The sequence below is a fragment of the Macaca nemestrina genome, chromosome 1 (assembly GCF_043159975.1).
Source record: "Macaca nemestrina isolate mMacNem1 chromosome 1, mMacNem.hap1, whole genome shotgun sequence".
Taxonomy (NCBI): domain Eukaryota; kingdom Metazoa; phylum Chordata; class Mammalia; order Primates; family Cercopithecidae; genus Macaca; species Macaca nemestrina.
The window spans coordinates 55,811,036-55,827,342 of NC_092125.1; the positions used below are offsets into that span (position 1 = coordinate 55,811,036).

The following is a 16,307-nucleotide window of genomic DNA, read 5'->3' on the forward strand; positions in this document are numbered from 1 at the left end:
CCTTCTGGGACTCTGCTAACACATGTATTTTTCTACCCTCCATGTTTGTCAAACATCTCTTTTATAGTATGTCTCTCTTTTATCTCTCGAGGCTGTATTCTGGTAAATTTCAAAAATATTCTGTTCACTAGTTCTTTCTTCAGCTTTGTCTCATTTTCTGTCAAAGTCATCCATTTAGTTTCTAATTTATGTTATTTTTATTTCTAAAGTTCTGTTTGGTTATTTTCCAAATCTGTATTCTCTTAACTCATTTTTTCAGCCTCTCTTTAATTTATTAAAAACATTTAATATATATAGTTAAAATTCTATTTCTAAACATTCCAATATCTGAAGCATTTGTGGGTCTGCTTCTACTATCTGATCTTTTTTCTACTTGTTCTTACTTATGGTCCCTTGATTTCTTCTATGTATGTGATTTCTTTTTATGTTATGTGATCCTTAGAACTTTATATATAGAAATTGAGTGACAGCTGAAATGAAAATGAGTTCTCTGGAGAAGATACTAATTTACTGCTGCTAGATGCCTGGGATCACTAGCAATTCAGAACCATAAATACTAAATTCTTAGGTTGAAATTCTTCAGATCATTCATGTCAGACCTGGTTTGTAGCTATGAATCCTCTGGGAAGCTTTTTTACCCTTAACTCTGCTCCATTGTTTGAGACAATTGTCCTTGAATACCTTTGGGGTATTGGCTTTATGAAGAGTATCCTATTGGATTTCCTACATTAGGAAGGGTCTGAAGCCACGTAACACCATGATAACAGTTCATGGTCTTCCAGTTCATCCAGCTTAGGAAAAACCCTAAAGATGAAGATGAAAGGTGGCTTTTTTTTTTTTTTTTGAGACGGAGTCTCACTCTGTGGCCAGGCTGGAGTACAGTGGTGTGATCTCGGCTCACTGCAACCTCCACCTCCTGGGTTCAAGCGATTCTTCTGCCTCAGCCTCCTGAGTAGCTGGGACTACAGGCACCTGCCACCACGCTTAGCTCATTTTTCTATTTTTAGTAGAGACAGGATTTCACCATGTTGGCCAGGATGGTCTCCATCTCTTGACCTCATGTTCCACCCCCATCGGCCTCCCAAAGTGCTGGGATTACAGGGAAAGTTGGCACTCGTGGCTACTTTTATTTGTCCCCCATCCTCCACCCCTAAATATTTCCACTTGATTGCTTGCTCTTTAATGCATTGTAAACTTTTTAAAATACTTAATTCTGAATTTTTAGTTGATTTTCATGAAAGTTTTGATCAGACTATAATGAATGATTACTTAGTTCTGACTATAGTGTCATGTAAAATGGACTAATTGCAACTTTTTATCCACCTAATAATGTCCACCTTCCTCAAACCATGTCCAAAAAGTCCCCAACTTATATATCCTTATATATTAATGGTGTAGAGAAACCCAAGTTCAGGGCTTTTAGTAAGCCAACTGCCCTGATTTCCAGTATACTATGACAACTGGAAAGGTAACCCCTGGCTTCCCAACCCCAACCACTTATTCATTGAATCCGTGTAGTAATATGCCTTAGACAGAAGTGAAGAGTTACTAATACCCAGGACTACTAAAGTTGACAGCTCCTTTCCCTTCTGAATATGAAATAATAAACACTATTATAAACTCTAGAATGGTATTTTTAAAAATAATACTATTAATAATGCTTCAGGTTCAATATAACTTTACTAGACTCATAAGCCTCACCAATATATATTAAGATTTTGAGTTCTAAACAATTAACTTAGAAATGAATTTTTTGAGGCAAGCATCTCATAAGTTGTAGCCAACATGTATCCAAGTCAGGTATTTCCTAGATTGTAACTCTACACAACCTCTGATTAGTATTCTTAGGTGAAATTTATGAATATTATCACCACCTTCATTTATTATAGAAGAAAAGTTATGAAGTATTTAACAAATCAAATTTATTGACACTCTTAGGAAACTATCTTTAAATTATTTTATCAGGACCTGCCTTTTAATATTGACTGAGATAGTGTTGCTAAGGAAAACATTCTCCTGGCATGTTGTCCTTTTTATACTTAGCAGCAATATCATGAATTTGAATCTGAAGGTAAATCTCCCTCAACAAGACATGTGAAATACTTCTAAAATAAAGAGAGATGGAGGTAAGGATTTGGGAGCAATATCTTCCCTGAAAGTATGCCTTTCTGAGTTGTTTCACACCTCAAAGCTTATAGAGTTAGCATTCTATGTTGATTTAAAATCAAATTTAATAAAAACGGTTGTCTTCCAGTTTGTGGACAAAAGAACTCAGATAAATTTTGACATCTTTACTACGAAATCTGAACATATCCAAATATCTCTAACATTCAAGGGGTAAATGATGACATTTGTTTATTTTGCTGTTAAACTTTTAGTAAGAAAATATAGTAAAGTTATCAGAAATAATACAGCACAGCAAAAGATCTTCTGCCTTTTTCAGGTGATTTGCCAAAAATCGTAAATAAATTTTCTTACCTCTGACCAGCTTCTGCATGTCCTCCCTTATCTTTGTTCCTCAATCTGCCAGACATTGTAGAGCTTAAAATAGTCCTTGGAGTTCAGAACAAAGAATAATTGAAGCAGAGTGTCACCAACAGATGGTAATCAGTGGAGTCAAATTTTCTTCAGAGATTCTTTGAGGATTCTCATTTGGACTTCAAGAAAGAGTGCTGTGTTTGTGTAACCCTGAGGCATTGCATGGGAAAGAATTTCCCAACCCCACCTACAAGATACTCCACATGAATACAGTCTTCCTTGTATGGCGGCTCTGCTCACACCCATTTAATACTCTCAGGAGAATGAGTAATCACATCCAATGAGCAATGTTATTAGAATTTACTGGAAGGAAACATAAATGATCATCTAACATGATGATAATAGTTCAACAGAATCAGCAGCCCCTATAAGCAACCTTAGTCCTAATGTAAATAGAGAGATTATCAAAACAAATTGCTATGTGCCAAGTACTGCTTTCCTAAAATATGAGAAAATAACTAGGCAAACATTACATGCATTTGTATATGATCGATTCTAGAAGGGAAAAAATGCAACATTCCAGCAAATAGAACTCAGTCAAATACCAGGTCAAACGGTATAATTCCACAGCAGAAGTTCCTATGAATCATAAACAGAGATTTGAAACTCCAAAACAGATGACAAACTCCCAGTCTCTTACTATTGCAAATTATAACAAGATAAAAATGAACAAGGACTGAGAGTTCTTCTGGGCTTCAAAAGTTTGGACATCATCTTTCTCTCTGCTGTTGTTTTTGATGTCACAGACCCAAGTCTTAGGCAAGTAAGACTTGCCCAAAAATGGTCTTATCAGACCATTTTGTAATCTTCTGTGGGAAAGAAGGAACAGCAGAATTGTAGTGCTGTGAAACTAATCAAGGTCTTCTTAGTTTGGTGAGAACTTACATGTTTCCTTGTAAAAAGGATGCAGTCTCACCTGACTTTCTTCATTCACGGTGCACAATTCCAGTAGTTTCTTCCTTTCTTCTTGAGATTGCCAATCAAGACAACTGGACTTGGCTGGAATGGGAAGGAGGATTTTGGACCCATGTTCCTGTCCGTATGCCTGACCATAGGCATGTGACTTACTAAAATTCCTGCATCAGTGTATAGTGACTTCTTTCTGCCCGCTGCACAGCTGTTTCCTGGGCCTTCCCTTCACTTCCCTCTTGGACTGAGTTATGGATCAGGAACATATGACATTAGCATGTATACTGTGCATAGTAATTATACTGTGTTCTCCCTATGGTTACTTAATAAAACCACCAAATAGGTGCTGCTAATTCAGATTCTGTGATGATGTAGGTACAGCCATTGATTATTACACAACCCATTTATATACCTATCTGATTTTTAATACAAACATGTTGTACTTCCTCTTTAAATAAGCAGGCGTTAATTATCACATAATTTATGCAAGAATTCATGAGGAGAGGCTTAATATTAGAATTAGTAGGATGGTTTTAAATCAAGTGGCCTACTAGAAACAACTTACTCCAGCAAACCAGCAGGCTTAACTACTCCCAGTTTGTGGGAAAAAAAAAAGAAAACTTTAACATTTGAGTCACTATATCACTTCATACACAAAGACTTCATGGACATACCAGAAAGACAAGCCTTACCACATTTGCATTTATTCTTTTTTATAGTTGTTGTGATTTTGCCAAGTGCTTTATGACCATTTTTTATTAGCTAGGCCTCTCAATAGTTCTGTGAGGTATAGATTAGTAGGTAAAACAGGTACTATAAATGATGAAGCAGGAAGCTAACTCTCCAGGGACATTTTATTCCAAGAGCACCTGTGTGGAAGAATGCACTTTCCTATGTCTGCCAGAGGCATCAGGAAATAAAAGTCAGCCTGCATACTACTGAGTCATTTACAAAAGCCGTTTTCTTCATAAAGCACATATGCATCTCTCTTCACTCGCTCACTCTTGGTTTCTCTCTCTCAAATCAAAAGCGAGCAAAGTTCAAGTGAGTCTATATTTCAATTCAGAAGCATTTATTATCGTATGTCATCTCCCTTGTTAATATCGTATTTTTTTAAATCCTCAGTCAAGGTGATACCTTGTTGATATATTTAAATATGAATTATAAGCCACACTAAACACTTGTGTAGTCATACCGTTCTTTAAGAGTTCTTTGTACAAGTTGCTGGATAAAAAAGGCATTTATGGGCTGGGTATGGTGGCTCATGCCTGTAATCCCAATACTTTGGGAAGCTGAGGTGGGCAGATCACTGGAGGTCAGGAGTTCTAGACCAGCCTGGCCAACATAGTGAAATCCTGTCTCTACTAAAAATACAAAACTTAGCCGGGCACGGTGGCATGGGCCTGTAGTCCCAGCTACTCTGGAGGCTGAGGCAGGAGAATCGCTTGAACCTGGGAAGCGGAGGCTGCAGGAAGAAGAGATTGTGCCACTGCGCTCCAGTCTGGGCAGCAGAGCAAGACTCTGTCTCAACAACAAAAAAAAGGCATTTATGTAAGAAACAGAAAGAGATTGTTTTTTATTACTTGTTATTACTCTCTCATTTTACAGATAATGAAAGCTAATGTTGAAAGAAATATTCTTAATGAAAGTAGTCTATAGACAAACTCCATCTTTTAGAGAAACGCTTTGTCTAAAAACTGGATTTCATGGTTCTTAAAGACAAAAATAAAAAACTAAAACTAAAATATAATTCTCTATGGACATTTATACAAATTGAAAATAAATCTGTCATGATTCTGTTAATGAACCTGTTGATTATTTTTCATTTTATATTCATTTTATTGTGTATTTGTGGTATGATACTTCACTTAACATGCAGTTTTTAACCCTTATGTAAAAAGTATCTATGTAATAGGGTTTGTTCTTCAATGAAGCATGGGGGCCTAAAGGGAAAAATGCCAATGAAGATAAGCTGTGTACATACTCAAGATGTATATTATTGAAATGGATGCTAGAACCAGCTGCTAGGGTGGAACTGATTTGGCATTATTTTATGATGGGCTCAATCACTTGCCCTGAATCAGTGTTCAAATCTTATCTTTTTTGGTTTGTCCATTGTGTTTTCTACTTCTTCTCCAAGTTGCCTCCTCTGGTTCTAGACTATGCTACGGAGTTGCCCTTGACTCATCCAGAACTTGCCCTATTCCTTTGACTGAATAAAGCCGTCAAAGATAGCTACCTTTTGTTTTCAGCTATCTCGCATTTTTTTCTGCATGCTTTCACCTCTCCCAGATGACCATATGTGTCTTGGCTCCCAAAACCAAGGAGCAGTTGATACATATTTTCTACGTGGTTATAAAACTAATAATACTCTTTCGTAAAGTTTAGCTTCTTTGCCTAAACTAGTATTATTTTTATCACTACAGACCATATAGTTTCTGCCCTCATGGAGATTATAGTCTAGTTAATAAAGACCAAATATAAGCATGCAAATATAAAAATAATAAAATCTCTGATAGTAATGAGTGCTAAAACAAAAAGAAACAGAATAATGAGATAGAGTGATGGGCAGAAGACTATTTTAGCTAAGATAGACAAAGCAGGCCTCTCTACGCTGAAGATATTTGAACTGCATCTGGAATGACAAGAAGACAGCAGTTGTGTAAGGATTCAGGGAATAAGGCTTCCTGGCAAAGGGAACAGGTTAATCCAAGTCCCTGAGGCTGAAACAAGCTTGGTACATTTAAGGAAAGCTAGAGTGACAGGTAAGGATAGTAGGAGATAAGGCCAGAGAGGTAGGCAGAGGCTAGACTGTGAAGAGTTTTTGCAAGCCATGGTGAAGATTTGATTTTATTCTACTTGCTATAGGAAACTACTAGAAGGAAATAATCATGGGGCAAAGTAGGGGTCTAAGGGAGACTATGAGGCTGCTGCTGTGTAATTCAGGAGAAATAATAATGTTCCAGATTATAGTTGCAGTGCAAGCGATAAGAAGTAGACAGATTTCAAATACATTTAGCAATATAGCCACCGGAATTACCAATAGGTTGGATGTGGATAGAAGAAGGTGACTATTAGCTTTTGGGCCATTTGATAAGGAATAGAGGTGTGGATAGATGTGTGGGTATGGGGTGAGAAAGGAACCAAAAGTTCTACTTTAAGTATTGAAAGATTGAGATGCCTATTAGACACCAAAGTAAAGATGTGTCATAGACAGCCTCAGGGATTTGGATTAACCTGTTCCCTTTGCCAGGAAGCCTTATTCCCTGTCTTTAAGCATTAAAAGTTTGAGATGCCATTAGACACCAAAGTAAAGATGTGTCCAAGACAGTTGTCACTCAGGGAAATCACTCTGCATCTTCCATCCTATGAACCTCAGCTAATAGCATTATAATTTCCAGGCATGTAGAAAGACAACTGAAGTTTCTGAGGCATGTTTTTGGCTTACTGGTACACTGAGAGCACATTGATTGGTAAGGCTTTCCAGACTCAGGTTATCAGAAAGACAGATGAAATTTTCAGACTTTATCCTCTTCCCTGGGCTTTCTTTAATGATTCATTGCCCCCAGGAGACCCTATGCAAAAGTGAAAGATAGAGTCGCATTATTTTGGTAATATATACCAGAAAGCTTAAAACACATAGCAGTAAAAGCATTCATAAATTCAACCAAAAGAAGAGGAAAGGAGTGTCCTTGCACTCACCATGGAGGCATTAAGATGCTCTCTGATTGTCTCACATTCTGTGACACTAAATGAAGGGCACTACGGGGGTTATGGGAGCAGGTGGGTGCTTGGCAGCTTAATAAAGCTTGGATAGGATCTATAGAATCACTAAAATGACTTGTAAGAGCACCCCAACATACCCTGAAATCAGGCCTTAAGTCCTGTAAACATAAGGGTAGAAGTCCCCCAAGCCAGACACACACACTGCAATGTGCACCTCTGGTTATAAACAGTTCCTATAAGAAGCACAGAGTAAATTAGCCATTGTTGACTCACTCTGCCCTGGGCTGTCCAGTCAGATTCAGGCATGTGCTAATTAGTATGATAGGACAGAAGCTTCTTGAGATGAGATCTTCCGTTTAGATCCTCCATTTAGTTTGCTTGGCAAGCACAGAATCAAGTTCAAGTGGTAAATTTAAAAACACAATATTAAGTGCTACCAAATACTAAGGCCAGCACAGGTGAAACTCAAATCATCAGGACAGAAGGCAGAAATATTTCTATGGAAACTTTACTGTGTCCCTACTCCCACCTTTTAACAAAGAAATTTTTTTAAAAAGTGAAATAACAATAAAATGTCAAAAAGTCTCTAATAATTAAATTATTCCTATGTGTTACCACACTACCTTATGCTACAATGCCCCTAGAAACCCCTCACAGCAAAGGCCCTCAAATGAGTTTACATCTATTGTGTCCCCAAAATTTAATCACTCTAGAACCTAAATATACACAGATCTGGCCGTTTTATCCCCCAAATACTGGGCTCCCTAATTTCATAGAGTAGCCAGAAAGTTTGCAAATAAAGAATATAATGGAGAGTGACATCAGCAAGATGATAGAAAAGGACTTTCCAGGGTTTATCCCCTTATAGAAATATCAATTTGAACAACCATCGTACACGAAAATACGTTCACAAGAACTAAGGTGAGAGATTATGGCATCTGGGTGAAGCACGGAAATAAGATGCATTGAAGAGGGTAGGAAGGACAGTTCATATTACACCCTTCCCCAAGCTCGGATAGAGCAGCTCGGAGACAGAGATACCCTTCACATGAGGGAAGGAGAGTGAACTGAGCACCCAACTTTGCTGCACATCCCAGCACCAGGCCCACCTCAGTGAACCCCAGGGGGAGACTAGACCAAGCCACCAGCCTGGTACCCGCAGACCTGGGCTCCAGGCCCACTCCAGCATCAGGCTGGCCTCCACTGTCACAGGTTCCAAGACAGCCCTAGGTTCTAACAGCGCAGCCCCTGCTGCCCCAAGCTCCAGGCTCCAGGCCTACCCACCCCAGCTCCAGGCCAGCTTCTGCAGACTCAAGCTTCAGAACTTCCCTGCAGATATAATCTTCCAGCCTCTAGTTTGGCCTCCAGTCAGGCTCCAGGCTCATGCAGGCTAGGCCAGTACCTGGAGCGCCAGGTTTCATGCCTGCCTCAGGTTCCAGACCAGCCCAGGGCCAGGTTGGCCCACACAGCCCCAGGCTTTAGGTAAGCCCCCTGGCCTCAGGCCCAAGGCCAGCACCCACTGATACAGGATCCAGGCTTGCCCAATACCAGGCCAGTCCCTGCAGCCCCATCTTCCAAGCTGGCCGCTATAGCCCTATACTACAGCATACCAATGGTCCAGGCTCTCCAAGTATACCCTAGTACTGGGCTAGCCCCACAGACTCAGGATCCAGGACTGCCCCAGTGGATCCAAGTTCCAGTCCAGCTCCCATTACCCAGTATCCAGGCCAGATCTTGCACCTAACCTCAAGGCCAGCACCCAAACACCCAGACTCAGGCTGGCCCCATAGCCCCAGGCTTCAGGTCAGCCCCCATGGCTTCAGGCATGAGGCCACTATCCACAGTCCTAGGCTCCTACCCAGTCTCCACAAACCCAGGCTCTACACGTGCCCCAGCACTAGGCCAGCCCCAAGCTCCACGCTGTTCCTTGTGGTACTAGGTTCCAGGAGACCTATGGTCCAGGCCCGCTCCGGGAGACTTGGGATCCAGGCCCACCAATATGGTACCCTGGTGCTAGACCAGTCCCTGTAAACTGAGACTCCAGGACCACCCCTGCAGATCTATTTTCCAAGCCAGCCCCTATGGACCTAAGACCCAGGCCTGCCCTCACAAAATTAATATCCAGGCATGCCTTAGCACCAGATAGGTTTCTGTGGACTCAGGCTGCAGGACCATCCCAGTGGACCCAGATGCCAGGCCAATCCCAATGCCTGAATGACCCCTGTGGACTCAGGCTTAAGGCTCGCCCCAGCACCAGGTTAACTCCTATAGACCCAGGCTTCAGGCTAGGTCACACAGACATGGGCTCCAGGCCTGCATTCACAGACCTAGACTCTAGGTACACTCCCATGGACCCAATCAACAGGTTCCACCCCAGTGAATTCAAGTGCTAGGCCCAACTCCATGGACCTGGTGCCAGGCCCACCTACCTGCTAACCCAGGCACTAGGCCATCCTGCCCAAGTATGAACAGCAAGCCTACCCACAAACCATACCAGACAGCTTCCCAAGAATTTCTGCATAGGCTGACTGGTGATGGGCTTTTCCCAAACCAAGTCAGTTTGCAAAGACTGGAATATATCTCTACTTCAAATGTGCAGACACTAATAGCCACAAAGATCAAGCACCATCAAGGAAATATGACACCACCAAAGGAACAAATTAAAGCACGAGTAACCAACCGGAAAGAAATGGCAATTTATGAACTCTTTGACAAAGAATTCAAAATAAGTGTTTTAAGGAAGCTCAGTAACTTTTAAGGTGTATAGCATAGTGCTTTATTATACATATACATTGTAAAATAATCACAACAATCACACTAAATAACATATCCATCAGTTCAAACATTTGGCTTTGTGTGTGTATCATATGTATACTTAAGATCTATTTTCTTCTCTTAGCAAATGTAAAGTATACTTCACAGTATTATTAACAATAATCACCATGATATACATTAAATCCCTAGAATTAAGTTTGTTCTCTTGAACCAACATCTCTCCATTTCTCCCACCATTCAAACTTTGGTAACAATCCTTTCACTCTCTGTTTATATGAGTTCAAATTTCTTAGATTCCACATATATGTGGGATCATGCAATGTATGTTTTTCTGTGTCTAGTTTATTTCATTTAACATAATATGCTGCAGGTTCATTCATGTTATTGCAAATGGCAGAAATTCCTTAAGGCTAAATAATATCGCATTGTATATAAATACATGACTTTTTTTTAATTTTTATTTTTTGAGACAGGGTCTGGCTCTGTTGCCCAGGCTGGAATACAGTGTTCTGATCTTGGCTCACTGCAACCTCTGCCTCCCGGGAACAAGCGATTCTTCCATGTCAATCTTCTGAGTAACTGGGACTACAGGCACGTGCCTGGCTAATTTTTGTTTGTTTGTTTATTTGTTTTGTAGAGACAGAGTTTCACCATGCTTCCCAGGCTGGTCTTGAACTCCTGAGCGCAAGTGATCTGCCCACCTCAGCCTCCCACAGTGCTGGGATTACAGGCATGAGCCACCACACCCAACTGACATTTTTTTTTATCCATTCATCCACTGATGGACACATAGATTGGCTATTGTGAACAATGCTGGAATGAACATGGAAGTGCGGACATCTCTTTGACATAATGATTTCATTTTCTTTGAGTATATATCCAGGGGTGGAATTGTCAAATCATATGGTAGTTCTAATTTTTATCTTTTGAGGAAACTTCACACTGTTTTTCACAATGGCTATACCAATGTAAAATCCCCCCTCCCCAATAGTGTACAAGGATTCCCTTTTCTCCACATTTTCACCAATACTTGTAATCTTCTGTCTTTTTGATAACAGCCATCCTAACAGGTGTGAAGTGACACCTTATATTGGTTTTGATTTGTATTTCTCTGTTGATTAGTGATGTTGAACACTTTCTCATACACTTTTTGGTCATTTATAAAAGTATAGTTTTGTATGTGGTAGAATTATGTTCTTATCAGCTTAAAATATACTTTTTTTAAACTATGAGATATTTATGTAATCCTCATGGTAACCACAAAGAAAAAAGCTGTAGTAGATACATAGAAGACAAATATAAAGGAATCAAAGCATACCATTGGGGAAAATCATTAAGTTGCAAAGGAAGACAGTAAGAGGAGGGAAAGAAAAGAAAAGCAATACAAAAGCAACTAACAAAAATGCCAATGGCAAATTCTTACCTATCAACAATTATTTTAAATATAAGTGAATTAAATTATCTAATCAAAGATATATAATTGCTGAATAGATTATTAAAAACTATATCTGATAATATGCTGCCTATACAAGACTCACTTAAGCTTTAAGGACACATATACACTGAAAGTGATGGAGTGGAAGAAAATACTTTATGCAAATGATAACCAAAAGAGAGCATGAGTGTCTACAATTATACCAGACAATATAGACTTTGGCCGGGTGCAGTGGCTCACGCCTATAATCCCAGCTACTCGGGAGGCTGAGGTAGGAGAATCGCTTGAACCTGGGAGGCGGAAGTTGCGGTGAGCCGAAATCGCACTATTGCACTCGGGCCTAAGCAACAACAGTGAAACTCTGTCTCCAAAAAAAAAAAAAAAGAAAAGAAAAAAGACATTAAGCAGAAAACTGTAATGAGACACAAAGAAAGTCATTACATAACGATAAAGGAATCAATTCTTTAAGAGAACATACCAATTGTAAATACATATGTGCCCAATATCAGAGCACCTAAATACATATAGTAATTAACAGAACTAAAGGGAGAAACAAAGAGCAATATAGTTGTAGTAAGGGATTTCAATATCTCACTTTCCACAATGGATAGAACATCCATACCAAAAAATAAAAATAAAAAATCAATAAGGAAAGAGTGGACGTTAATAACACTGTATACCAAATGGACCTAACAGATACATATAGAACATTGTATTCAACAGTAGCAGAATACACATTCATTTCAAGTGCACATGAAATATTATCTAGCATAAATCATACGATAGATTACAAAACAGGTTTCAGCAAATTTGAGAAGACTGAAATGATATCAAGTATCTTTTCTGACCACAATGGTATAAAACTAGAAATCAATAGCATAGAAAATTGGAAAATTTACAAATATGTGACCATTAACACATGCTGAAAAGTCAAAGAGGAAATGAAAATAAATTTTAATTGTATTTATTTATTTATTCATTCATTCATTTATTGTAACTTTTATTTTAGGTTTAGGGGTACATGTGCAGGTTGGTTGTACAGGTAAATGGCATGTTACAGGGGTGTGGGGTAAAAATTTTATTTCACTACCCAGGTAATAAACATAGTACCCAATAGGTGTTTTTCTCTCTTCCAATCCTCTGCTCTCAAGTAGTCCCCAGTGTCTGTTGTTCCCCTCTTAGTGTCCATGTGTTCTCGTTATATTGCTCCCACTTACAAGTAAGAGGATGCAATATTTGGTTTTCTGTTCCTGTGTTAGTTTGCTTAGGATAATGGCCTCCAGCTCCACCCATGTTGCTTCAAAGAACATTATCTCATTCTTTTTTAAGACTGTGTAGTATTCCATGGTGTATTTGGAACACATTTTGTTTACTCAATCCACTGTTGATGGTTATTTAGGTTGATTCCACGTATTTGCTGTTGTGAAAAGTGCTGCAATCAACATATGTATGCATGTATTCCATAGTAGAACAATTTATATTATTTTGGGTATATACCCAGTAGCGGAATTGCTGGATAGAATGGTAATTCTGTTTTAAGTTTTTTGTGGATTTGCCACTGTTGTTTACAATGGCTGAACTAATTCATACTCCCACCAGCAGTTGATAAGCATTCCCTTTTCTCTGTAATCATGCCAGCATCTATAATTTTTCTTTTACTTTTCAATAATAGCCATTCTGACTGGTGTGAGATGATATTGTGGTTTTGATTTGTACTTCTGTAATAATTATAATATTGAGCATTTTTTCATATGCTTCTTGGCCACATATATGGATTCTTCTGAAAAGTGTCTGTTGGCCAACCACAGTGACTTATACTTATAATCTCAGCATTTTGCAGGGCTGAGGCAGGTGGATCATTTGACCTCAGAAGTTTGAGATGAGCCTGCGCAACATGGCAAAACATCTCCACCAAAATTACAAAAATTAGCTCGGTGTGGTGGCATGTGCCTGTGATTGTAGCTACTCTGGAGGCTGAGATGAGAGGATGGTTTGAGCCCAGGAGGTGATTTCAGTGAGTCAAGATTGTACCACGGCACTCCAGCCTGGGAAACAGAGCAAGAGCTTGTCTGAAAAAAAAAAAAAAAAAAAAAAAGAGAGAGAGAGAGAGAGCGCAAGTGACAGAGACTGAGACAAAGGCAGAGAAAAAGACAGAGACAGAGAAAAAAGTGTCTGTTCATCTTCTTTGCTCACTTTTAATGGGGTTGTTTTTTGCTTACAAATTTGTTTAAGTTCCTTATAGATTCTGGATATTAGACCTTTGCTGGATGCATAGTTGGCAAATACTTTCTCCCATTCTGTAGGCTATTTACTTTGTTGATAGTTTCTTTTGCTGTGCAGAAGCTCTTTAGTTTAATTAGATCCCATTTGTCAATTTTTCTATTTGTTGCAATTGCTTTTGGCATCTTCATCATGAAATCTTTCCCTGTACCTATGTCCAGAATGGTATTTCCTAGGTTATTTTCCAGGGTTTTTATAGTCTTACATTTTATATTTAAGTATTTAATAGATTTTATTTTATTTAATTAATTAATTTATTTATTTTTTTTAGACGGAGTCTCGTACTATGGCCCTGGCTGGAGTGCAATGGCGTGATCTCAGCTCACTGCAACCTCCACCTCCCAGGGTTCAGGTGATTCTCTTGCCTCAGCCTCCAGAGTAGCTGGGATTACAGGTGCCCGCCAGCATGCCTGGCTAAATTTTTGTATTTTTAGTAGAGACAGGGTTTCACTATGTTGCCAGGCTGGTATCAAATTCCTGACCTTGTGATCCGCCTGCCTTGGCCTCCCAAAGTGCTGGGATTACAGGCATGAGCTACCACGCCTGGCCTAATCCATCTTAAGTTGATTTTTGTATATGGTGTAAGGAATGGGTCAAGTCTTGATCTTCTGCACATGGCTAGCCCGTTATCCCAGCACCAATTATTTAACAGGGAGTCCTTTTCCATTGCTTCTTTTTGTCAGCTTTGTTGAAGATCACATGTTCGTTGTTATGCAGGGTTATTTCTGGGCCCTCTATTCTGTTCCATTAGCCCAAAAGAATAAGGAATTTTGCATCAGTGTTCATCAAAGATATTGGCTGTACGTTTTTATTTTTGTTGTTGCTTTTCTTTCTGGTTTTGGCATCAGGATGATGCTGGCCTTGTAGAATGGGTTGGAGAGGAGTCCTTCCTCTTCAATTTTTTTGGAATAGTTTCAGTAGGAATGGTACCAGCTCCTCTTTATATATCTGATAGAATTCAGCCGTGAAATCTGGTCCTGGACTTTTTTTAGTTGGTATGTGTTTTATTACTGATTCAATTTTTGAAGTCTTTATTGGTCTGTTTTGGAATTCAGTTTCTTCCTGGATCAGTCTTGGGAGGTTGTATGCGTCCAGGAATGTATGCATTTCTTCTAGATTTTCTAGTTTGTGTGCATAGAGGTTTTCAGAGTGGTCTCTGATGGTTATTTGAATTTCTGTGGGGTTGGTAGAAATGTCCTCTTTGTCATTTCTAATTGTGTTTATTTGAGTCTTCTTCTTTTTTTTTTCTTTATTAGTCTAGCTAGTGGTCTTTTTAATTTTTTCAAAAAAGTAACTCTTGGATTTGTTTATCTTTTGTATGGTATTTTTGTGTCTTAATTTCCTTCAGTTCAGCTTTGTATTTGGCTATTTCTTGTCTTATGCTAGCTTTGGATTTCATTTGCTCTTGCTTTTCTAGTTGTTCTAGTTTTGATGTTTAGTTGTTAATTTGGGATCTTTATAACTTTTTGATGTGGGAATTTAGTGCTATAAACTTCCCTCCAAACACTGCCATAGCTGTGTCCCAGAGATTCTGATATGCTGTATCTTTGTTCTCATCAGTTTCCAAGAATTTCTTGACTTCTGCCTTAATTAATTATTTATCCAAAAGTCATTCCAGTGCAAGTTGTTTAATTTCCATGTAATTGTGTGGTTTAGAGTGATTTTCTCAGTATTGATTTCTGTTTTTTGCCATGGTCCAAGAGTGTGGTTGGTATGATTTGGGATATTTTTGAATTTGATGAGTATTGTTTTATGTCTGATTGTGTGGTTGATTTTAGAGTATGTGCCATTTGGCAATGAGAAGAAAGTATATTCTGTTGGTTAGGGGTGGAGAATTTTGTAAATGTCTTTTAGGTCCATTTGGTCAAGTGTTGAGTTCAGGTACTGGATATCTTGGTTAATTTTCTGACTCAATGATCTGTCTAATACTGTCAGTGGGATGTTGAAATCTCCCACTATTATTGCTTAGGAAACCAAGTTTCTTCATAGGTCTCTAGGAGCCTGCTTTATGAATCTGGGTTCTTCTATGTTGGGTGCATATATTTAGAATAGTTAGATCTTCTTGTTGAATTGAACCTTTTACCATTATGTAATGTCCTTCTTTGTCTTTTTTGATCTTTCATGGTTTAAAGTCTGTTTGGTCTGAAATTTGGATTGCAACCCTTGCTTTTTTCTGTTTTCCATTTTCTTGACAGATTTTTCTCCATCCCTTTAATTTGAGCCTATGTGTGTAACTGCATGTGAGATGGGTCTCTTGAAGACAGCATACCATTGGGTCCTGCTTCTTTATCCAGTTTGGCACTCTATGCCTTTTGGTTTTTCCCTGAAATAGCCCTCAGGAGAGCCTAAGAACATGTGTGCATCACTCTGTCTTTTAATTGGGGCATTTAGCCCATTCACATTCAAGATCAGTGTTGATATGTGTTATTCGCTATTTATTGTGCAGCTTTGTTTGTATGGTTGCCTTAGAGTGTCACTCGTCTATGTACCTGTGTTTTTGTAGTTGCTAGTAATGGTCTTTCCTTTCCATATTTAGTGTTCTTTTAATGACCTCTTCTTTAATACGTATCTCATGGTAATGAATTCTCTCATCATTCGCTTGTCTGAAAAGGATCTTATTTCTTCTTCACTTATGAAATTTAGT

General features: G+C 38.8%; 1 long non-coding RNA gene across 2 annotated transcripts in view; it reads right to left on the bottom strand.

The window, feature by feature from the left end:
* Window positions 1-9,983: 9,983 nt before the first annotated feature.
* The window catches only part of LOC139358096 (uncharacterized), a 65,680-nt gene continuing 59,356 nt past the window's right edge, over window positions 9,984-16,307 (bottom strand). For both annotated transcript variants that reach the window (XR_011612406.1, XR_011612409.1), the window contains exon 3: window positions 9,984-11,744. This is a non-coding gene — a long non-coding RNA (uncharacterized lncRNA). The remainder of the gene's footprint in view (window positions 11,745-16,307) is intronic.